This window comes from Gallinula chloropus, assembly GCF_964237585.1.
Source record: "Gallinula chloropus genome assembly, chromosome: 3".
Classification (NCBI taxonomy): domain Eukaryota; kingdom Metazoa; phylum Chordata; class Aves; order Gruiformes; family Rallidae; genus Gallinula; species Gallinula chloropus.
In genome coordinates, this window is record NC_140087.1 from 21,563,744 (window position 1) to 21,589,566 (window position 25,823).

The window sequence follows — 25,823 nt, forward strand, 5'->3', positions numbered from 1 at the left end:
TAGCAAAACGTGAGTTTTAAATTCTACCCAAGGGACAGCAGAAGCCCCCTTCCAAACTACAATCCACTCTTCAGAAAATCAGGCCTGATTATTAAGAATAGACTGGAGAAGCCAGATGGAAATTCATCTATCAGTCTTCAGGTTTTTACTCCACTGGAAATGCTGATTTGGTAGTTTTGTCCTAAAGCCAAAACTCCAGCTGAAACCTTCTTCAGAAATTGTTCACAGGAGTTTCCTCTGTCAAGCCAGATCTCAATTTCATTAGTTTGCACCCTGATTATGTGTGATGCTTTGATCAGAGGATAAAGCAAAGAGGCTTTTCCTACCTCTCTGCACTCCTGGAGCGTGGACTATAATTGCAGTACATCCATACACTTTCCTCAGCATCATCACTTAGCAAGTGCTTCTGGGTCTACAAGCACACTCCAAGGTACTGGAAGACATCATGGGACTTGCACATTCTCCACAACTTCCTATTGATCTGGTCCATGCACAAGAGAGCTCTTGCTGCTACTAGATGTAAGCAGCATTTTTTCTGCTTGTCCTTCACTTCTCTGGGAACCCTGAAGTTTCATGGCCACAGTATTTCTCCCCATCCTGTGTGGTTCCCACCTCATTTTCTGCTGAGCATCTCCTTTATATGTCTTTAATCCAGTAGGAACTGAATTGCTGTGGTTCTCTCCCCAAATGGCCCTTCACACCAACACAGCCTCGGGGAAATCCTTTCTGAGCTCTACCTACTCTCTGCACCTCAAGGATACTCCGAAAAATAAATTCTTCTTTTCCTTAATGAACTTTTCTTTAAATCCCACGACATGTTATCAGGCTTGAGCACCAGGTTTCCATTAGAACAAAGGGTACTGCTGATCACACAGGGGTGTTTCATCATTTAAGTGTGCTCATTGCTCAGCAGGGCCGACATTTTTCCCTTGGAAAACCACTGCAATAATTGAAGATGGGGAAAAATATACACAAAGCATCTTCCCTGCAGAACACGAGCCTGCGGGGCAGGCCCATCGCTTCATGTCAAAACCCATCACTGGGGAGTTATTCAGTTTTAATTCCTGTGCTCCTTACAGGAAATGAGCCCTTAGCAATCCAGACAATATAAATACCACATACAAGAATTGTATTAAACCAACACTATTAAGGAACTATATTTACATACTGAAAAGTCTAGAGATGTTGGGCTGAAGGTTTCCACTACAGCTGAAGTTTGCGTCTCTTTTCATCTCTTACCCACATTATGAAGATGCACACTGGCATTGCAACATCATCTAGGAGCATCAACTGTAGGTATTGTGTTTTCTTTCACCTGCTGTTTCCCTTGCTGTGCCTCTTTCCAAGCCATCTCTGTTTCTACATGATCCAATCCTGCCTCCTGTCTCCCATATCACAAGTGGTCCATTAGCCCTTGCTGTTCACCTCATTGCTTACCTCCTGTGCTGGAGCAGTTGATGCTCCCCTCATGCTCCTGCCATCTCAGCCACTACCTCTGGTGGCTAAGAATTACAGAATCACAGAATGGTTTGGGTCTGAAGGGACCTCAAAGACCATCTAATTCCAACTCCCTGCCATGGGCAGAGACACCCTCCACTAGACCAGGCTGCCCAAAGACCCATCCACAGTTGGCTTTCTGGGCTGCAAGTGCACATTCCTGGCACATGTTGAGCTTTACATCAATCAACAACCCCAAGTCTCTCTCCTCATGGCTGGTCTCAATCCATTCTCTGCCCAGCCCAGAATTGCACCAACCCTTGTGTGGACCTTGCACTTGGCCTTGTTGAACTTCATGCAGTTCTCATGGACCTGTCTCTTAAACCTGTCAAGATCCCTCTGGATGACATCACTTCCCTCCAATGTGTCAACTTCACCACACAGCTTGGTGTCATCTGTAAGGCTGTTAAACAGCACCAGTTCCAGTGTCAGTTCCTGAGGAATGCTGCTTATCACTTATCCCCACTTGAACACTGAGCTGTTGACCACAACTCTTTGAGTGTAACTGTCCAGTCAATTGCTTATCTAATGAGTGGTCCATCTATCAAACCCAACTCTCTCCAATTTAGAGACCAGTATGCCATATGGCACAGTGTCAAATGCTTTGTACAAGTCCAGGTAGATGACATCTGTCACTCTTCCCTTATCCAACAATGCTGTAACCCATCATAGAAATCCACCAAATTTGTTAGGGACAATTTTCCCTTAGTGAAGCCTTATTTTCTATGTGTCTGAGCATAGCTTCCAGGAGGATCTGCTCCATGATCTTGCCAGGCACAGAGGTGAGACTGACCGATCTGTAGTTCCCTGCATCCTCCTTTTTCCCTTTCTAAATATGGGTGTTGTCTTTCTCCTTTCCCCTTCAGTGGGATCTTCACTGGACTGCCACAACTTCTTAAATATGATGGAGAGTGGCTTAAACACTTCATCTGTGAGTTGCCTCAGAACCCACAGATGCACCTCATCAGATCCCATGGACCTGTGCACCTTCAGGTTCCTTAGATGTTCTTGAACCTGTTCTTCTCCTACAGTGGGTGGTTCTTCATTCTCCCAGTCCCTCTTTTGCCTTCTGTGACATGGTCAATGTGACTAGAGGCCCTACTGGTGAAGACTGAGGGAGAAAGGTTGAGTACTTCAGCTGTCTCCATATCCTGGGTAACCAGATCTCTCATTATATCCTGGAGGGGACCCGCATTTTCCCCTCATCTTACTTTTATTGCTGGAGTACCTATAGAAAAATTTTGTTGCTGTCCTTGATGTCCCTGGACAGATTTAATTCTCTCAGGGCTTTAGCTTTCCTAACTGGATCCCTGGCTGCCTGGACAGTTTCTCTGTATCACTTGAGGAATAAGGCTCATGTCCAGCCTTCTGCAGTACCTGTGCCCAAGCCTGTCCCTCCCTGCCTTTTCTTGTCTAGCTTTTGTCTCTCTGATTATGAATTAGAAGACACCTGTATGGAATATTTTGGCCCAGAAAAGAGATGAGGTTTCACAATGGGAAATTATTTACTCAAAGGTGTCAGTGAGAGACCTTGCTTATTAATACAGGGCAGGACTTACATGCTCCTTACCATCAATCTTTAAAAATGCAGGTGTTCTTGTGGTCATATATTTTGTAGATCTTGTATTTTATTTCTTTGCTTACTTGTCTGTCTTTTGTGGTACCTGTCAGATCCTGAGCAGAGTCAGGGATCATCTAGTCCAAAACATAACAAAAGCAGCAGGCTGTGGTTCAGAAAGGCAAAGCTTGCTGGGGTATCCCCCTGTAAGGGGTTCCTGTCGCTTAGTTTTCAGTTAGCTGTGGGGACTGACGTGGCTTCATGTTCTTCACACTAATTTTCTCACCTGGCCAGGTCACCTCCATGATTTAGTTCTTAGCTGAGGCTGCATGAAAGGCAGGGCTGGAGTCACCAGGACAGGTACCAGTCCTGGGGCACTGTGAAGGGGCACAGGGATGTTGAGTTTAGGTTTCCTGAAAACACTATACTGGAAAAATTACGTTCTGAGAAAATGCATGTAGAGGTACTAGCTATAAAGGATCTAGGAAAAAAAGCCATGTATGTTAGCAGGGAGAGTTATACATCTCCAGTCAATAATAGCTGGTTTCCAGTATCTCTATCACTCGCTTACTATTGCTATATATAGTATTACTATCATTATAGTAATTGATTGTGGGCTTATAAGTGATTTCTTGGAAGGGACATTAATACCATGGTTATTTAAAGTACTCTCACTGAAAGTGCTGCCATGTTTATGTTTTGCAGCTGTACCCCTTTAAGCTGTCACTCAGTGCACACAGAGTGAATGTCATGCACACAGACTAATTTTACTGATTTGATGGGACAAACTCATCTGAGTTCCTCCAAATGGGAATCAATCACATTTCATATTAGCTGATTATTGATAATGGCATTGAGTGCTATCTGGGAGGAGGAAAGAGGGGGGAAGAGAATGATTAATTGTTCCTTAAAAGCGACTGGGCAGCTTTAAACTGTGAGATGGCAATATCCATGTCTGCTCCTGCCAGAAAGTATCTCCACCTTCTCCGCAGAGGACCATTGTGTAGCAGAATAATCTGAATTTCTGGTGGACAGGCTGAGTCCCACTCCTTGGCTATTGAACTTTCTACCATTTCAGAAGAAATGGAATCACATCACTCAGAGAGAACATGAGGCTCTGACGTTGCACATGTGTATGTGCAGGTCAGGTTCATCCCTTTACACCCACGGTCTTACATCTCCTCGAAGCAGTTATGGCACTGTGTGCCATCTTTGTGCCCTTGACAGAAGTAAAGAACTTTGCCTTTGTTAAACTGTGAATTGGTCAGAGTACTTTTCACTTTCAGTATTTCCATGATCATACCTGTGAAGGGCAAGAATCTGCTTTGTACGACAGGTGGTCAGCCTCTGGAAAATATGACTAAGCCCATTTATGATAATATTAATATTTCAAATTATGGAAAGATGCTAAACTTTCAACACTCTTCCTTGTCATCTCAAAGAGGTTGCCTCTTCCAAGTTTGTCTGTAAAGCACTGAAATTTTAAGCCTTTCACTTTTATTTTGCAAGATCTTGCATCTTTCCAGATCATCCTGCTCTGGTGAAGTCAGCTAATCATCTTGGCCTTCATTGCTCCTTGGTAGCCAACTGATATAGCTGAGTTTAACTGAAGGTTATAGGCTTCCCAATACTTTGTATATTATTCTGGCATGCTGGTGTTGCTTTGGGTCTCAGTGCTGCAGAGGTCATGTTAAGGCAGCAGTCTTAACTGACTTCAGTTAATATCTACACTATTGCCACTTGTAATATGTCATATTGGGAAAAGATGTACCCTGAAACTGAGAACATAGGGATGATCAAAGTCACACCAGTCTGGGGCAGGATTGTCAGCAAAATAAAATCTTCTTGTCACCAGGCAGCCCGTATTCACACTAACAGCATGAGGTTTTGATGCCAGATGAATTGTAGGCAAAATGAAGGCAAACTATCAAGAAGGTGGGTTGAGGTTGCCTTACAATAGTGTGAACTGGGGTGGGACAATAAATGAAATGGCTATTTTCATGGGAGATCGGAAATCATGTACGAACCTGACTTTGAAGAAATTCCTGGCTGCATTATGGGGCCTCAGATTTAGGGATATGACCTTTTCCTGCAGACTGAATGAAGCCAAGAATGAAATTACTATGCTGTTTGTATGAACTGAGCTATGAATTTGACCTTCAAGTTAGATTTTCCCTGTGCACACCACTGAACCAAGCAGCATGATGGAAAGACAGGTCAGAGGAAGTCAGCACTAAAGCAAAGCACGTGGAGGCACAGCTGTTGGTGTATTTGTATCTGTGGGCATCCAGCTAATGCCCATACATCTACTCACCAGAGCACAAAGTATCATAATCAAGAATATAATGGCCTGCAGCCTGTTCTCCACCGTGTTTGTATAATGAAGATTGCTAGGCCTGCAGGGACACCCTGGCCTGGACCTGGATGGAGGATGGGCTGAGTGAACAGTGCAGGGAACACTGATGGGCCTGACATGAGAAATCGTTGCACGTGACAGACACTCTTGCAGGCACCTGACAAAAGTCACAGATGGTGCCCCAAGGGGTGGCTGCATTTTGCAGCTGGTTATGGGAGAAGTGGTTGGAGTCGGAGGTATGGGGCAAGTGGTTGAAATTTAAAGGTAAGTGGAGGGAAGCGTCTGGCACCTTTTTGGGTCCACAACTTGCAGGACCCACAACAGTCACTGCATTAGTAGTTGCATATAAAGTTGAGCTTGCCTACATGACCATACATGTTGGTTTTAGCTGGGACAGAGTTGGTTTTCTTCACAGGAGCTGGTATGGGGCTGTGCTTTGGATTTGTGCTGGAAACAGCATTGGCAACACAGGGATGGTGCAGGTACTGCTGAGCAGGGCTTACACAGAGCCGAGGCCCTTTCTGCTCCTCACCCCACCCCACCAGTGAGGATGCTGGGGGTGCACAAGGAGTTGGGAGGGGGCACAGCAGGGACAGCTGACCCCAACTGACCAAAGCGATATCCCATACCATAAGATGTCATACACAGCATGTAAAGCTGTAGAAGAAGGAAAGAGGGGGGGATGTTGGGAGTGATGGCGTTTGTCTTCCCATGTCACCATTATGCGTGCTGAAGCCCTGCTTCCCTGGGGATGGCTGAGCACCTGCCTGCCCATGGGCAGTGGAGAATGAATCCCTTGTCTTGCTTTGCTTGTGTATGCACAGCTTTTGCTTTATCTCTTACAGTGTCTCTTATCTCAACCCATGGCTTTTCTCAGTTTTATTCTTCCTCCCATCCCATAGCAGAGAGAGTGAGCGAGTGGCTGTGTGGGGCTTAGTTGCTGGCCAGGGTTAAGCCATGACACCATATCAGACATACCAGATTTGGGTATGCATATTACAAAACTGGGACCAATGGGGAGGAAGTAATTTAGGAAGAGTTTTCCATCTGGGAGGAGACTGGGACAGAGAAAGGGAGGTTCAAGGTTGGTGGAGAGCCAAGAATAACAAGGATAAAAATGGTCTACGTATTGTTCACCTGCAGACAAAACAGGGCCATATCCCACCCAACCTGTTGTTCTGACCAGAGTACATGAATCAAACCTGTTGCTGTGGTTGGGAAGCCTAGGGGGACAAGTGATCTTCCCCATGTCAACTGACATGAAGACCCAGGGGACAGAGAGATGCAGCACCCTGGTGCCACCTTGACTGTGCCTGGAGCAAACCTGTTGGCATTGGTAGATACCCACTACCTCCTCGAGGCAATGTGGTGACTGAATCTTCTCACCTGTGTAAGAGCTCAGCTCAATATCCATTGAAACTTAATGCTGTCTGTGGGGTTTCTGAAATGGCAAGCTGCAAAGCAGTGTTTTAGCACTGTTATTTCTGTCCCCAGATCTGCTGTTTTGTTGCTTTCCAGATCTTTTGCTGAAGAGTTTAGGATGAATGGCAGTGTGACCACTGTTTTTTAACTTTCTCAGCACTGGAAAGTCGATCTCCCCCCACTTGCTAGAGCAGCTCAACCTCCCTTCTCAGTGGAAGCCTGAAAGGTTTTCTTACCGGTTAGGAGCCCCGGATACACTGCTAGGAGAGGGGAGGAGCTGCCTTCCAAAAAGTCATGTTGCTGCCAGCAACCCATCAGTATCTTCTCTCTGGAGGGGCAAGAGAAGCTCTGGCTCAGGATGAGGTCATGACTAAGGCTTGTCTCTCTCAGTATGCCCCAATTTCCAGCCTTTTTGCCCTCAAAATGGGAAAAAACTGATTTTCATTGCAGAAATTCCTGGCTACACTCTATCAAAAATTATACAGTGGTGCAGTTTGCTGCAAGTATGCAGCTTCCTGCAGACTCTTCCCATCCACTTCATAAATGCTTCTGTCATGTTGGCAACACTCAAGATCATAATATCTGAAAGCAAATATACTCTAACCTGAAATTACAGTTACAAGAAAGCTCTCTCAAGTAGTCAAATACTTTAGGGTGTGCTTACTGGTGTATTTTTGACTGGTAAGACACCTTCTTAAGCCAAATCGATATACACCTGTTTTAAACCCATTTAAGAATCTCCAGGATGAGTTTTGCTGTGGTGTAGCTAATTCATTTGCAAAGGTACCCTGGACCTGAATCAATCTGATCTGGAGTGAATGAAAGACCACAGGATGTCCGTTTTGTGGAGCTGTTTTACAGAAATCCTTCCGGGGTCGCTCTCAAGAGGTAAGCTTTTCTGAGGCAGATCTTGGCACATGCAATTGAGAAACATTAATTAGTGACGATCTTCAAACTATGCTTCCTCCTACAAGCAGCGGTGTAATTATCATTCTCAGGTGATTACTCATTTTTATCTGCTTTCAATAAAAAGGAATCTTAGGCAGCGAACACTCATAAGATGCTGCTGAGCTGCGATCTGATGGAAACTAGGACTCAATGCAGATTTCATCCTGTCTTTAGTCAGGCTTAAATAAAATTCTCTGTGATGGTAAAATAACCACATTTCTTGTAAACTAGAATACATACTACCTCCAGTTGTAATAAATACTCCAAATATATAATGATTTGCTTTAAAGACATTAGTGAATTAAAAATAATTTTAAAGCTCATAATCACTCCTGATAATACTTTAGACTCTTAGCACTGTACATGTTAAAAGTCCCTTTTATTTTATTCTACCCCAAATACTCACCTAAGGTTCAGCTCATTCCTTGTGGTTTACTTCAGTTTCCCCTTTTCACCCACTACCTTAAATCCTGTGATGTTTAAAATATGAACACCACAGGTTGTATCCTCCCATACTAAGGTGCCCAGGACACATGGGTAGGCAGATCTTGCAATGTTTTTTGAGGCAGAATTCATAGTATAAAACTGTAAGACCCTACACTGTCAAAACCTGTAAGTGCTGCTTGTCCCACCAAGTTGTGTCAGGAAGACCTTCTTTGTGTGCCTCCTTTTTCTCCAGAGATGAGATATGGAGACAGAAACCTTATTTCACCTGAAATCCGTGCCTGACAGTGCAGAAAAGGAAAAGATGTTAATTTGTTTTGCAGACTGTATTTGTTTAAGTGCTAAAATAAGCTAGCCTGGAGTGCCAGAAGCATCATGCTACATGGAGTGCTGAATGGGTTAATTCTTCCAGCCAAGAAAGAGGGCACATTCTCAGCCATGGAGTTCCCGGTCCCTGGGGCTGAGCAGCCTTATTATGTGAGTTAACCTGATTAAAGCTAGCTGGCATGCTCTTCCCTAATACGTGGAACATCTATGTTAACAGAGGCACACAAGATTGATTGTCCCACAGCAACATTTGGCTGCTCTGGGCTGTGCTTATCAGCAGATCTCATCTCAGAAGGGCTCTTTATCCCTGGTGATTTCCTAGTTTAGTAGGTAGCCAGACCCAGGAGACAAGTAACTTACACGCTTAACCTCTCATCTGGGAAGAAGAATATGGTCTGCACAGGTTGCTGTCACTTGCAACCTTCACGCTTAGCAGCTGCTTCCACATGGAGAGGCTGTTCTCTGATTAATTTATCTTTTTTTTTTAGATAAGTTTGGGTTCACTGTCTTACTTGAGCTTCATATTTTAAATGTTTTTCACCACTAAAGCAGACCTTTTCTCTGCATTTTCTATGTGTCTTTGTGCATGCACCTTTACAAGATGCCATGCTACCACCATTCCCTCTTCTGGGTTTTTAACTAAATTTTTAAAGCTTTTATATTTTTTTAACCTGTTTCACAAGGCTGCCCATGGCATTGATCCCTGCTATAGATTTTCAAAGATGACAAACACAAAACCCGCTTCAGGAAAACATACAACCTCTAAAGATCTGGTGGTGGCCCCAAATCCCTGGTTGTGGAACAGGTGGCTGTCCCAAGGGAAGACATTTGCCCAGGGTTTGTGCTGCTGCAGTACCTACTGCTGTTTTCATCCTGGCTGTTCTGCTGTGTTTTTCTTTTGTTTCACTGAATGGTTCAGCTCAGCACACGTGAAGGCACAAAACAAAAGAGCACAGATGTTGGGTATTGGCGGATACGTGGGGCCCTCTATAATCCTTCCTCCTACTGCTCAAGCTTCCATTCAGACTATTTGTTCATTGACTGTATGACTAAGACCTGCAATCAGGTAAAATACAGGTGGGAGGACAGCTTGGATAATGAGATATCGTATCAGACACTGGCAGATAAGCTCTGTGGTCGCTTCGTGTAATTTTTAACGGGGGGAGGGGGCAGAGGAGAGTGCTGTTTCCAGCACATAGAACCCTCCTTAGAGGAACAGTGCTTGGGAAGATCATAGAATCATAGAATGGCAAGGGTTGGAAGGGACCCCAAGGATCACAGAGCTCCAGCCCCCCTGCCACAGGCAGGGACACCAACCTCCAGATGCTCAACTATGAGTAGCCCAGGTAGTTATGAAGCTGGTTAGTAAAGATTTAACTGTAAAGAGAAGCTCTGAAACATTTTCTCTCCCCACAACCTGTGAATGGTCCTGAGCAGGTGCCTGCCTGCAGCCACGTTGCTCAGTCGGCCAGGCAGCAGCAGCAAAGATGCAGATTCATCCATAACAAGTCCCAGAAACATTTTCCCAAATAAAAATGAACTACACATTTGCCTTAAAAAACCAAACCAAAACAAAAAGACACCCCCCCCCCCCCCAATCTTTCTAACTGCAGAGGCCATGCTTTCATGAAACGGGAGGACCGGTGCTGAAGACAGTCTTGTTTCTTAGCTGGGAATAGTATAGAGAGCATCTTGGTATTTTAGGGAAGTAGAGAATGGCACCACAAGGTGCTGGAGGACTTGGGAGGAGTTAGGTCTACTGTCTTCCAAAGAAATTTCTCTTGCTTTAAAACATAGATCCAGCAATAAAATGTTTCACTTGATCACAAACAGTTTAATCTCTCTAAGAAGGAAATATTTGTTGCCCGTTTGAATGGGTTTACAAACCCTAAAATCTATTATTCAAACCCTATTTTGATTAATGATTTTTTTTTAAAACTCTTGACTTCCTCAGAGGTTGCAGTCCTATGGAGAACGGAGGAACTATTCATAGAGCTTCAGGAATGGTATCTTTTAAAATAATGAGAGCTATTTTGAAGGTTACTATCCTTTGAACTAATACAACGTTTGGTTTGGTTTGGTTTGTAACCAGAAACAAAACTGCCTTGTTGTGACTCTCCTTCCATGGTCCTTTTGGAACAGAAATCATGCAGAACTGTTAAAATTATTGTAAACAAAGGCTATTTAGCAAGAGAAAAGTCCTATGTGGGAAAAGCTGGGGCGGGGGTGTGTGTGTGTTAAAATCTCTCATTAGAAAGAAACCAGTTTCATTTGTCAAGTATGAAAGCACCTCACTGGAACATCTTAAAAATTCCCCTGAAGAATAAGAGGACTGTGCCTAATAGAACTAGAAAATGTTGCTGAAGGAACAGTTGGGTTTTCTCCCTAGCTGCCAGTTAATACTTTTACTCTCTTTGAGTTGAAGATCCTGACGCAGTTTGCAAGCCTAAAACTTCACATACTGTACCCAGCCCTGTGGGAGACACTGTGCAATTCCTCACTTACTGACTCCTCAGGGGCGGACAAGTTCACTTTGCAACTGGGGGCCTGTGTAAAGGCAATGGGATTAACTTGTCCTGCAGCTCTGCATTCCCAAAGGCAGAGTCAGCACTAGAAAAGCAGTAGCACTGTAACCTGCTGATGAACTGGGCTTTTCTCTGGGCACGTGCCTTAAGTTCTACTTTATCTTCATGTTTTATGGCTTAAAAGGAACCTAAATATTTTTGTAAGGCGTCGAGTGAACTCTCAGTAAGGTTACCAACAACACCAAGCTGTGTAGTGAGGTTGACACGCTGGAGGGAAGGGATGCCATCCAGATGGACCCTGACAGGCTGGTGACATGGGCCCATGTGAACTGCATGAAGTTCAACAAGGCCAAGTGCAAGGTCCTGCATGTTAGTCAGTGCAATCCCAAGCACAACTGCAGGCTGGGTGGAGAACGGATTGAGAGCAGCCCTGAGAAGTACTAAGGGGTGCTGATTGATGACAAGCTCAATGTGAGGCAGCAGTGTGCGCTGGCAGCTCAAAAGGCCAACCATGTCCTGGGCTGCATCAAGAACAGTGTGGCCAGTGGGTCAACAGAGGGGTTTCTACCCCTCTGCTCTGCTCTCGTGAGACCCCACCTGGAGTACTGCATCTAGCTCTGGGGTCCCCAGTGCAGGAAAGACATAGAGCTGTTGGAGTGAGTCCAGAGGAGGCCACAAAGATGATCAAGGGGCTGGAGCACCTCTCCTGTGAAGACAGGCTGAGGGAGTTGGGCTTGTTCAGTCTGGAGAAGAGAAGGCTCCAGGGTGACCTAATTGCAGCCTACCAATACTTAAAGGAGTCCTACAGGAAAGGGGGAGAGGGACTGTTCACCAGGGAGTGCAGTGACAGGACAAGGGGCAATGGCTTCAAGATGAAAGAGGGTAGGTTTAGGTTAGACTACTATGAGAGTAGTGAGGCACTGGAACAGGCTGCCCAGAGAGGCTGTGGAAACCCCATCCCTGGAAGTGTTCAAGGCCAGGTTGGATGGGGCTTTGGGCAACCTGGTCCAGTGAGGATGTCCCTGCCCATGGCAGGGGGCTTGGAACTAGATGATCTTTGAGGTCCCTTCCAATTATGATTCTATGATTCTATGAAAACTCATTTCCTATGGTGAACAGTCATTGCACAGCCACTTTCCTGTCTTATCCCCTGGGGTTTTAAAGAATTCTGTTGTCACCAGTCAGACCCTCAATCTTCTCTTTCCTACCTGAACAGTTTGAACCTGTGTACTCACTCTTCATCTTGATGAACTATGCAGATATTCCTCATGCAGAGGCAAAAGCCCGTTATACAGGTGTACATTACTAAAGATGCTTAGGTCACTTAACTCCCACTGAAAAGAAACCCTGCTCCATAAAATCATTAACTCTCATATAAAGACAGTCCAACATTGTCTTTTAGGTGCATAAATCCCTTCTGAATATGAGTATGAGGCTCCTTAAATTAATTAGCTACTTCAGGTTTTCTTTCTGAGGGGTGATTTCAGGCTTTGAGCCCTCCAGCACAGCACAGCATGCACAGCAGGGTGAGAAGACTACTGGCAGGAACATATTACGCCACTGTCTCTTGCAGTTTTGTTGCTTTGCATTTAAAACCACTAAGCAGAAAAAGAAGCATCTGCTTTTCAAGGTCTCCCAAATGCATTGAGAAAAACTGTGAGAAAAGTCTGCGCTGAATTCTCACCTGCAAATGCATTTTCCATCTCAATTTCTCATCTCGCTGCTTAAAGACATGTCAAAGACCCACAGATATTTACCGACGAATATCATTTATTCAGCTCTGGGGAAATGGTGCTATTTGTATTTATATGGAGACTATCACTTTATGCAAGCTAAATGTCACTCTACATGCATTGTTTTTCAAGTCAATATTTGTTTCTTGCTGCTATTCTGTGTCAGGAGACTGATGTCAGTGGGGTTTATTTAATCTCCACATGACTTGGTTCTGTACACAACTGCTCTGCAATTCATAAAGGCCCCAAATGAACAAATTTGACAGACTAAAACTTAATAGTGCATTACAGACCTTGAAGTGTCATCCGAGACCCTTTGGAATCAATGGAAATGTTTCCACTGTGAGTAAAAGATTTCAGATTAAACCTTAGTGAATATATGCCCAATATCTCGCTGATAAAATAAAGCAGATGACTCATACAATGGCTCTAGACTTGCTTTGAAAGGAAAATTTTGTGTGACTGAACAAATAGAGTGGGTTTTTGGGTTTGTAGCAGAAGGTGCTGTGTGTCCTTATTCATGTTGAAAACTGTCTTGTGTTGGTGAAAAGCACCAGGCTGCTGGTGTGAGACTGCTGTTGGGGGCTGTGAGCGGGGGATTTCCATCTGGCCGGTGTGCATGCTGCAAGTGCAGGAGAAATGGATTAGTGACAGCCCACAAGGTGTACAACATCCTAAAGGTCAAGCACAGACTCACATTTAGTATGAGAAATCACCTCTTGCACAAGTCCTGAGTGCAAACCCTGGTGATGAAGAGACATTCAGATATTAAACTGGCTGAGCTCTGGCCTCCACAGTGGCAGGATGCACCCTTCAGTGTGCCATGTGGGAAGGGGGTCTGAGGATGCTGCAGTACATATAAGATAGCGTGAATCTGTATTTGAACTGGACTTGTGCTACCATCAGAGTCTTGAAGGGAACACATGTGGGGCTTGGGCCCTGTGCTGTGATTTGAACACAGAATCTCAAGCTGAACCCCATCAATAACTCCTGAAAAATCACATGAAAAAGAGAGTAACTTCTTTTATTTCTGCAAGCTTGATGATGGTAGTGGAAGCCATGGGAACCTATAGATCAATGCCAGACACTTGCTGAGCTAACAACACATAAAGGCAATTTTTTTGGTTACCCATATAATACAACTGCTGTTGTGACACTGCGATTACATTCTTCAGGGCCTTAACAATAACTAGTTCTAACTTTAGTTTTCTGTATGATGGCATATTTTTTCTCTGAGGCACTTACTATACCTACAACCAAGCTAAGATGCTTACTTTTGTCCACTGCCTGGGATAACTAAACCCTGCTTATCTCTGCATTTGGAGATATGCTCAGTTGTGCCTAAGCTCACGTAACTGGCTCAGTAACTACATGTCTGGAGCAATTACCATGTAAATACAAGATAAGCAAAATATATCATTATGAAAACAATTGAATATCATCATTTCAGATCTGTCATTATATGAATTAGTGGTAATTAGCTGTCAAAACCCATAAGCAGAATATAATTAACCCACAAATACAACATAAATAGAGAGCAATTATAAAAGTTCATCCACTGTAAAGACTGAGCTGTCTTTTAACAGGTGTAATAAAATATGATGAATCAATTTCTGCTGGAAGTAATATATATTACGATAGCAGGAGTTGGTGTGTATTTCGGAGAAAGGACAGTATTTGGCTCTAATTCTCAGCTGAATGTCACTGCAAGTCACCTGTTTTAGAGCTACATACTATATATATCACACTTCTATTTTCCCTTTTTGTGCTAAGTTGGTTATACTGAATACAGAAGACTGCAGTTCACGCTAATAACATCCTGCAACAACTGATGCATCATATACTTTTATTAACAAGAAAAATGCTTATGTGAACATTTTTCCTTGCCTTTGGTTGGGTTTTGCTACAGCAGCTAACATTCATATGTCAATATTAATTTCATGCTAACAAGGGAAGGGTCACAAAAAAAACAAACCAAACCAATCTACCAGTATCTCCTGCATGCTGCTCCCCCCAGGTGTCTCTCAGTGGTAGAAGACTGATTTTAAAGGCATGATACATTTCATACCTACTGTGTGCATTTCAAATATTTTTTCTCATTAGGAACAATATTAATTTCTGGAATAAACCAGCCTCATCAGCAGAACAAGCAGAGCCTTGATTTAGTCTGCCTCAGAAAATGAAGGGGACAACGAGGGGGTAGAAGAATGGAGAGTGCCTGTCTCTTTCACTTTACCAGACCTCTACTTCTGGATAGTTGAGTAGATAGAGACTTGGGTAGAACTTACTGTGGGATCAGGGGTGAATGTAACAAAGCAAAACGTTTTAAAATTCATCACTTCTATAAAATTCAAAGAGAACACATTCTCTAATTCATACAGGGTCTAAAACCATGCCTGTGTTTATATGTGTGTGTGTGTGCACATGCATATCCACAATTACCATGAAATTGTATAACCAGCATGCTATTCCTTAAATACCTATTGAAAGCCTCAAGATTCTTGATCTCCAGTCATCAACGCCATGGCTCTGCTGAATCTCCTGCCCTCCAGATGACGAAAAGAAAGGACCTGACATTGTGTGACCCCTGTTCACCTCAGCAAGGCCTGAACAATGCCTAAGTGGTGTTTGAGACTTCCTTGTCCCATGTGGGAAGACTTGCTATCTCCCTTTCCAGATCCCATCATGAACACATCCAGGGATGGTGACTCAACCCCCTCCCTGGGCAGCCTGTTCCAGGCCCTGACAACTCTTTCAGTAAAAAATCTTTTTCTAATATCCAATCTAAACCTACCCTGGCTCAGCTTCATGCCATTTCCCCTTGTCCCATCTCCTGTCACCTGGCTGAAGAGACCACCGCCCACCGCTCTACAACCTCCCTTCAGGTAGTTGTAGGTGGTGATAAGGTCTCCCCTCAGCCTCCTCTTCTCCAGGCTGAACAGCCCCAGCTCCCTCAGCCGCTCCTCAGAGGATTTGCCCTCCAGCCCCTTCCCCAGCCTGGTTGCCCTTCTCTGCACTCACTCGAGGACCTCAATGTCCTTCTTATGGCCCAGAACTGGACCCAGCACTTGAGGTGTGGCCTCACCAATGCCGAGTACAGGGGCACAATTACTTCCCCAGACCTACTGGCCGCACTATTTTTGATACATGCCAAGATGCCATTGTCATCTTCTGATGAATTCTGATGCCAAGATGTCATTGGCATCTTCTCACAGGAGTGCATAATTCTGACCATTAATAAAAAAAAGCGACCTGCAGAACGATCTAGTTTTCAGGGTTTAGTAGCTCCATAATACAACTACTCAGCGTGCTCCAAGCTGGTATTCCAATAATTGACAATCTGATTTTGACTCAAGCTCTCTAAGACATCATTCCTTGCTTACATTTTACATGCCATCTCTAACAGTACCAGCGTTCCACTAATTCCTCTCCATCTACTGTTGCCATCCTTTCTTTCCACACTTGTGTATTCACTCTGTTCTCTTTCATGGTTAGGTCACAGAGTGGACAACAGTTTTGAATTATGCCCACCATCTAAGGTTAGCTACAGGACATGCTCTCATGAAAGATTGTAAGTCACAGCTTATGCAAAATAAGTGTTTTAAAGTATTTCATATGTTAATTATGACCAACAATTAATTTAAGTGAAAGAACAGCTACCAGAGGTTCATCAACATGCTTTGTATTGATTAAAAGGCATGAGCAGGATCCCTGCTTTCCAGCTGAGTAGCTACGGAGTATGTCTTGGTGAGAAGAATTCTCATTTACCTACTGTTGGGATATGTTCCTTTTAACCTGGCCCAGGTGAGAGCAGCCACAATGCAAATAGATGTGCAGTAGGACACATTCCATACCACTGTACTGACCCCTTGGCTGGGACACTGTAAAAGTTCTTTGGAAGAACTTTATAGGAAAATCTTTGTCTCCTTGATGGGCACCAGTAGTGTTAGACTTGTAATGTGTGAGCTATAACATCGTGAGCTATGTGTACTCCAATTGCCCTCTTCTGTACCCATCAGTGTTCTCACACCTAGCATTATTGCAACCTGTCCCCTTCTTATTGTGCAGCTGAGATGGGACATCAGAGATGGTGGTGGACACTCAGGGAGCTGCTTGGTGGCATGCAGTTGCTGGGAGGCTGTGCTGGGCTGAAAGCACACAGGCTACATGCAAGGTGGGAGAGATAGGAACAGCTGAGGTTGTATTTGGGGCAGCAGTGCCCAGACGTTTCTGCTGGTAACTACCCTACTCCCATTGGAATGCTGGCCAGCCTTCGCAGCAACAGTCTACCCCTGTGAGGGATCAGAGACCTGACCTGGGAATCACTATTTTATCAGAAGAAAAAGATTGTGTAAATAACCTGGGCAGAAATCAGAGAAACCAGCATGTTTTTTTAATAGCCTTGCTCAAATGGACCATCCCAGCAGCATGTCTGCCCAGGAGCTCAGGGCACTGCTCTGTCATGCTGAGGACTTCCCTAAAAGGTTCAAGATACAGCCACCTTCTTCCTGGAGCTTCTTCTGGCCCTGCACCACCTGAACACACTAAGGAGATGGGATGTTCAGAGGCAGACTCTGATTGCTATGTAGTGGCTGTGCCCCATTATGCCTCGTCTCCCTTGCAGTATCCTTGGAGGCCCTGTAATCCGTTTCACGTGATCTCTCACATGGCCTGACATGTTTGTAGGTGACTAGCCTGTATTTTACACTTGGAGAATGACATTAGACTCTGGAGGCCCAATCTACAAGGCTCTGTCGCATACATGACAAGAAAACACGAGTCAACCAGTCATACCAACCTGTCTTGGTTTAAAAAGGAAATCCTTCTCTACCTAGGGAAGTTCTTTAGGAAAAAAAAGAACAGCCTGAAATTGATGACAGCAGCATGCAGGTAACATAAGAGTGGCTTCTCTTAGATAAGCTTAAGGTAGGTCTGTTCCCTTAAAGAAGACACCTTTGTTTTTCCACTGAGTGAGCCCATCTGACCACCCACAGATAGGCTGGGAGGCATGGACTGAAACCAGTGATGCCCCAGGCCCTGGTGAACTGGTGAGTCACTGCTCTCCTGCTGAGCACTGTCACGGGGTGCAGGCAGCTCAGCAGGCTGCTAGGGTGAATCATGTCATGAAGCGTGACAGGAGGATGCGTCTGGGGAAATCCCTGGAGAGATGCACTGACTTGCCACAGAGCCTGAGCACTCCCAAAGCTTGTGCCCCAGAAGAGATTGCAGCTATGGGGTCCCTTCTGGCTTTCCCCACTGTGGTGAGGGGGCTGCTTCACTTGGGACCATGCTGGAGGCTGAGAAGCAGCTAAATGCTCTGGAGGCATTACACACAGAGATACTGGTGACACAGGGACCTCTCAGCTGGGAGAGCATCTCTCAGGGCACGGGAAAGTTGTACAAGAGGCTGGAGCAGCTTGGGTGGCTGTAGTTTGCTGCAGCAAATTAAATATGATGAAACACAGTAGACAGTTTTATATGCTCTATTAACTGTATTAGGCCTTCATGTTGGAATAATTTATTGCTGGATTCTACACAGCACAGACGAAGTGCCAAACCTTCTCCAGTTCAAGAGGCCTTGGCACAGAAGATACATCCAGTAGGATTTAGTAGGAGCTGGAAATTTATTCTGGAGGCTGTCCCAGCAATGTTACAGGAGCTGGAGCCCTTAATCCTGGTTGGTTTTTTGTCATGTTGGCGCAGCTGGAGCACTTGGTAGGAAATATCAATCCAAAACAGTGCTGAGGTTTCACAAAGGCTGTTCAGCAAGTCTTCCTCTCAATGACCACAGGAGAAGTACTCCTTGTTTCAAATTAGTTTGATTTGCTTCTTGCTTAGCAATCTGCTGGAGCAGTGCTGGCCGTGGAGAAGGTGACTTCCCACGTACTCATGCTGGTGGAGTCCCTGCCCGCTTCATCCATTGCTGAAGTGGCAAACACACCCCTGGGCTGGGCACCTGCAGGAGGAAAATGAGGCAGTTCAGAGGTTATTCCTATGTGCCCCACTGCAGTGGTGGCAAGCAGGAATGTTCTCGCTGCTCCTCACACTCCTCTGCATCAAGGATGTGCAGGCACTCACCTTTGATGGATGATTACTCTTGGATGAGCTTGCTAATGGCTCCAGTTATGTCACTCCTGAAGCTGTTCTTTGAGATTCCTGAAAGACCCCATTAAGGCTGCATTAGACTCCTGATGGGTTTCAGTCACTGAATTATTTAATTACTTAAATTTTTTAAACGTATCAGAATACCTTCCAAGTCAAACGTGACCTCTTGGTCTTCTGTGAGAGGGGCTGACCTTGAGCATGCTTCAGTGGGCTGTTGCAGCCTTGCTTTTTCTCTTCACACACACTCTCCCTACAGCACTCAGCCTTGTACCTTCAGAGAAAGGTGTTATTGAGGAAAGCAGCGTGCTAAGTGGTTTTCTTTTTTTTTTTTTTTTCGGTGATTTATCCAAGTGCCTGTTTGCTCCCACATGCTGAGAGTGGATAATAGCACTTCTCAATCAACGGTAAAATTACTAATGCTCTTGTCTGTGGAAAATTTAGTGCAGAAAAAAAAATAAAAGAGTTAATGGTACTACTGATCTTACTACAACTTGCTGTATCTTCATGCCTGCACCCCTGCACAGCGTTATTACATTGACTGCTCAGCCCAGTCCTTATTTCCACTGAAACCAATTTAAGAAAACTGGATCTGATATTCTGTTAAAATGGTGAAGCTAGTGTGAAACAAACCCGTGTAAACAACAACAGGGAAACACTGTTTTTTCAGACACTATAAACATCATCTAGTGACACAATTCAACAGTAAGCTGGCAGTGATTAGCACAGAGCACTACTCTGTCGTCCTCCTCTTTTAATACATGTTTCCAACAGTAAATTTTGCCTATGTATTTCCTTAGAGCTGGAAGCTGTTGAAATTATTTTGCACAGGGTATTGTAATAGTCTTTAAAAAACTGAGCAACAACAGCATCCACTCTTGCTTCAAGTTATTGACACTTCAGTGTCTGCCTGCAGTTCCGACATATATAGACAATATACTGTTAATTCTCTTTTTCTAATTGTATTCACCCTAGGGTCTTTGGTGACTCACAAGTTATGACTAGTTTTTAGTTGGAGTCTGCTGCTATTTTTTTTCATCAGTCTAAAAGGGCAGAGAGCTGATTCCTTTCACATATATATTCTCAGCCTTCTACTGAACACATTTAATTTGTGGAGTTAGAAAATGGGACAGCGTTACAATTTCATATATTCATGTACAAGGTCATGTTTAGTTGAGATAGATGAACTCTGATGGATTACGCAGGGTCAAATTATATGCCTCAAATGATATGTATCAAATTATATGATGTAGTGATGGAGTGGCTCGGCCAAGTCACTGTAGGCTCCCTATCTGAAAAGACCTTATATTAGGCATCTGAAACCACTCTTGGGCACTTAATCAAAACCAGTCTGGTTTGCAGGGGTCAACAGCGCACACGGGTCACTGCCTAAATTACTCCATCTGCATGGTAAGAGCAACTCCAATGACTGCTTGTTAGCTAGTCTGGGATCAAGTAGCCCTTTATCAGAGTGACTGGTCTCTGACACGATGGAGCCTCCAGCAGGCAGATGGGGTTATCCCTCGGCAGCTTCAGGCCCAACCCGATCCCCTCTGAATGCTGCTAGATCCTCGCGGCGCTTTAGGGAAAGATTAGCAAATTGAAAAATTTACTCCTAAGATACAGTTCTCTCCAAAAGTTGTCCTCCCCTATATCCTGGGCATCTTCAGCATGCCTTTGGGTATTCATACTGCTGCTACATGGTAGCTTTGTTATCACACTGTCTCCAGTTCACAGACATGCAGGCGCATCTTCCTCATACTGCTCCATGCCTTCTTTCTCAAGCCTAACACAAAGCTCTTGGCAGCTAGTGGAAAGAATTTCCATTCCCCCCAAATTTTGGAAGAATCACCCTCAAAGTCTCCAATCCCCCAATGCCAGTTTTCCCGAGTCCTTCTTTGCCATAGTCTGCTGCGATATAGGCCTAAATTCAGTAAGTCTTAGGCACAATAAAATCTGACAACACTTCCAGAGGCAGCTGCTAGGGCTGTTTCCTAGCTGAAAATCACACATGTATTTAGTTCCCAGTGGATCACCTTCAACAACTGCCTAGTAGGGTGCTGCCCTAACAGACAGAAGCCATCACTCTTTCCCAGAGACCTTGCAGCTCTGGGTGTGTTCACCTTAGGAGACAAAAAAGGAGCTAATGTAATGCATGTGATCAGGTACCCCTAAGACACTTCTTGCCTTAGTTGTATTTGCACAGGAATGAAAAGGAGTAGAAGGGAAATTGCTATTATCAGCACAGTTTGACATTCCCAGTGCATTAGCACATGAAATGATCTGGTGACAGAGTAAATAAGAAGGGAAGTACTCTTAAAAAGCTTTTACAACAAATGCTAAGAGGCTTCCATCTCAAAGGTGACTTGTTAACAATTTGCAAAAACAACCACACCAATGAAAATGAGGGTTACAATACAATTATTACAAACGCTTCAAATAATCGAGTTTAAGTAGTCAGCAGAACTGGCTTCAAACAGGCCTTTTCATTTTCAGCTAAGGCCCTGCGACAATTGGGCTGGCTATAGACTAGCAGCTGGTAACACACATCTCCATGGGAGCCCTCTGCTTTTGCAGCGGCAGCACAGCCTCCCTGCTGCACCTAAAGTTTTCTGCCAGTCTTTCAAAAATGCCCAACTTTGTAACTCCTCTGCAGGCCCCGCAGGCTGAAGCTGGATGCTGTCCAGCTGAGGCAGTCATTCCCTCACTACGCTTTATCTCCGTGTCTGGACAGTGATTTAATTATATCCCACCTCCTCCCAAGGTGTCGCTTGAGCAAGGAGCTGGCGATCTGCCCTGGAGATCTGAATGACCGGTCTGGGTGGTCAGAAACAGGCCACGCCAGGGTACAGTGGTCCATGAGACAGCTCCCCTGGCCAGGTGTGCTGGCAGCAGTACATGCCAGTCCCGTCGCATTCTGGATTAGGACTTCAACATCTTGATGGGATTTTAAGTAGCTTTTATTGCCAGCATCATATTATAGCCACCTAAGCCAGTGATTTATTTAATTTAGAACAGCTTTATTCAGAGATGTTTACCCACAGTGCCCCAATCTGGAGGCATGGGAAAAGAGGTCACTTACAATTTTTATTTTTTTTTTCTGGTTATTTTCAGCAGTCCTCCATACAAGATAGCATGGAGCCGTGCACAAAGGCTGATTATCTAGACCTATCTAGGGGATTTAGTCACACAGCTGTGCATCTAAATCTCCTTAACCATGTTTCAACAGTCTCCAACACAGGATGTTAAATTGGAGACAGGATTTTCGGATTATAGATGGTGAAACGGAAGAGGGAGCGCCAGGGCTAGAGACTGAGCAAAGGTGTGACTTGTGCATAGGGCAAGTGGCTGTGAGGTTGTACCACAAATGGTGGCATGGAAGAAGGATCTCCTTGGCCTGAGAAAACCAGATGACATGGAATCATAGAATCACCTGGGTTGGAAGAGACCCTTAAGATCATCAAGTCCAACCACTTCCTAACCCTGATCTGACCACCTCTAGATCATGTCCTTAAGCACTTCATCTACATGCCTTTTAAATACGCCCAGGGATGGTGACTCTACCACCTACCTGGGCAGCCTGTTCCAATGCTTGACAACCCTTTCAGTAAAGAAGTTCTTCCTGATGTCTAACCTAAATCTCCCCAGTGCAATTTTAAGCCATTTCCTCTCATCCTATTGCTTTTCACAGGAGACCAACCCCGACATCTCTGCAGCTGCCTTGCAGGTAGCTGTACAGAGTGATGAGGTCTCCCCTCAGCCTCCTTTTCTTAAGACTAAAAAGCCCCAACTCCCTCAGCTGTTCCTCACAGGACTTGTGCTCCAGAAGCAGGATATGCTAGGGCAGCAGCACCACTCTTAAAAATACGGTGTGCTTTGCACCTGAGGAGTTCAGACTTCAGCAGTTCTACATGTGCGGAAACAGCTGCGGATGGCCTGCGATGCTCAGAACAGCTGCTGTGCCCCGCAGGAGCAGAGACCCAGAGCTGACAGACAGGGTTTCCTGATTAAGCTGTAATCAACACAGCAGCGCTACCCTTTTTCCCCAAGACCCTGTCTCACAGCTTTGCCAGATTATTTTGACATGTTCTCTCCACCCTGAGGATTTCAACTTCATTTGTAGCAATACCTTTTAGCTTGGAAACACTGTTGGTTTTCTCTGCAGACCCTTGCCAAAAACAAAAGGGGGGCGTGTGTGTGGAATAAATAAGATTCTTTCCAGACCATTAAGAATACTGGAATTGTTCAAGTGCTGAAGTCAATGCAAGGTATCAGCTGATAAGTGGGAGGCTTGAATGTTAAAAATCTCAAGGTAGCAAGACAATGATTTGAAGAGACCTTCGCTCTTCCGATTACTACAGAGAAAGGATGATATTACAGTGAACCTTGTTAAGATGTAATATTCCCAACAGAGAATAATTGATGCTGACTCTAGTGTCAAACTGAAGATCTGAAGGGGACTAATTACTTTTTCTGCTAGCAAGAACTTTCCGTTTTGCCACTGCTTCGATACCGAGCAATCCCATTAATCTCAAACCTCTGAATCCCAGCTCCTCTGCTTAATTTCTGCTGGGAATTGAGTGAAATAGCAAAACCAGCCACACCAGAGCTTACAGTAACTGAATTTGATGTCCTTAAATCAGGAGAACATGTCAAAACATTCCAAACAGTATTTTATGATTCATTTTTAAGGAGCATGCAGTTCAAAGAAAGTAAGCATGTGGGGAGCAGGGATGTCTCATGATGGATGCTCTTGTGGCCACGCACTGCTGGGTCAGGGAGTGAGGGTTCCTGTCCCCATGCTGTTGTAACGTGCAGTGTGGGTATGCATAGGGCTAAAAATGGGATCTCAGAGGTAGGCTGGCTCTCCTTGCTGGTGGGAAATTTTCCTTGCCTTCTTTCTTGCTGTAATTAGATCATGGTAGGGGAAATGTGCTTCTCTAGAGGTTTCTATTTGGTCCTGCCTTCCAGACTGAAAGAAAAGCAGTTAACTACCTCCCTCGAGCATCTTAGCCCAATAGCTCTGAAGCTCCAAGAGAAGGAAGTGCTCAGGTTATTTGAGAGAGAGCATCAAGAGAAAGCATCAACTAGAAGTGAAGAGGATTAGCACAATGTCTACAAAGCTACAGCATCTCCACAGCATTCCAGCAATCTTCCCTTGCTTCCCCTGTTCACTCCGCTCTTGAGTGCTTCTTTATGGTGCTGTGTGTCTTTTCTGATTATGCTGCACAGAAAGAGAACCTGGATGAACATGCTATATGTTCAGACAACACACTCTGCACAACATTGTCAAACTATTTAACATTGGCAAAGAGGAAATAATAAGTTTGATTGCTGAGAGCTGGGAGGAGGGATATTAAAACAACTGATTGTTCTCCACAATAACGTGTGAGTTTTGGCAGCCTTCTTGAGGAGCATGAAAATGCCACTTACATGATGCCACAAAAATATAGGCGCCAAATCACTTTGGAAATACCATGCTGGAAGGGACCTCAGGAGATGATGCAATTTTGCCCCTCTGTGAAGGAGAGTTAGCCAGAGCACAACCAGTCTGGGAGTGGGGCCTGTGTCTCCTCTTACTCAGGCCTGAGCTTTCAGGACCAGTCCCCCCTGGGGATGTCCGGCCCTGCTGCTTGCCTGCAAACAGTGATGAAGCACTGCAGGGCTAGGGGAAAAGGATGAAAAGTCCTGCTCAGGGAATATCAGACATGGAGTTGGGGAAGGATCCTACAGGTGAAGACGTAGAGATCTCTGCATGATCAGAGGTATTCTGGTTCTTTCCAAAGGTTATGGTTACATTCACACACATATGTGCCAAGGGTAATGCACCTGGGGGCAGGCACTGGCACAAGAAGGGTAACGCTGCAGGGTGATTGCAAGTAGGCAACTGTGTTAGCATATCTGCCCAAACTGATAAGGAAGGTTTGAAAGTGTCCTAGAAATGGCTTTCAAGGAAATTTATGTCTATATGAACTGTCCAAATCAGCCATTTGGGATGACGTTTTGTCATGTACCTGACAGACATGTAATAGAAATTGAATACAAATGTTCAGGGACCAAATGAATCAGGTAAAGAGACACCAGTTCGGAGATCTAGGAGTTGTCAGTTGTCCAGGGATATATCTGAAAGCAAAGTTGGTCCAACAAGTAACAACAACTATCTAGATCTCTGTGTATTGATGCTTCAGTGCAAAACCACAAAGAACCACCACGGAATTTTTGGTGATTTAACTCCGTAATACTATGTGTGAGCAGATGGCCAGGATGTGGTACCAATAAGCAATCGATGATTTTCTTACCACCATCTGGCTTTACTGCCCAGGGTCTACTTTTACACATAATGGACATTTCAAGCTCTTTTTGACTCCGTAACACCTACTGGTTTTTTTCTCCTTTATTTGCTGAAACCCCCCACCCCATTCTAGCAGAAGTGAGAATTCAGGCTGATCGATTTTCAGGATAATTTTCACGATCACACAATATTGCTCAGCCTCATCGTGCTCACAGTCTGAACTACATACACAGGATTTTTTACCTCATGGAACAGCTTAAAGTATTCTATCTAATGTGGCCCAAAATTAGATCAGCGTTGGCAGTGCTGTACTAGATAGTAAAATTATTTGAAGGTTGTTACATTAAAAGGTCCATTAAGATATTTGTTGTTGAAGCAACAATGTAAAAGCATTATGCTTAAAATAGTAAAAATAAAATTACTTCCATGCTTTGCCTGCTGAAGACAATGTTTAATAAACATAATTTTGTTAACCAGTTCCAGAGGAAAAAAAAAGCATTTTTCTGAAAATGGACGATGGCATTAACAGTATAATGAACTAAGTACATAGAAAAGAGAGATGTTACAAGCACACAATGTAAATATTTTTGAAATAATGATAATATCTTTATTGGCCCTC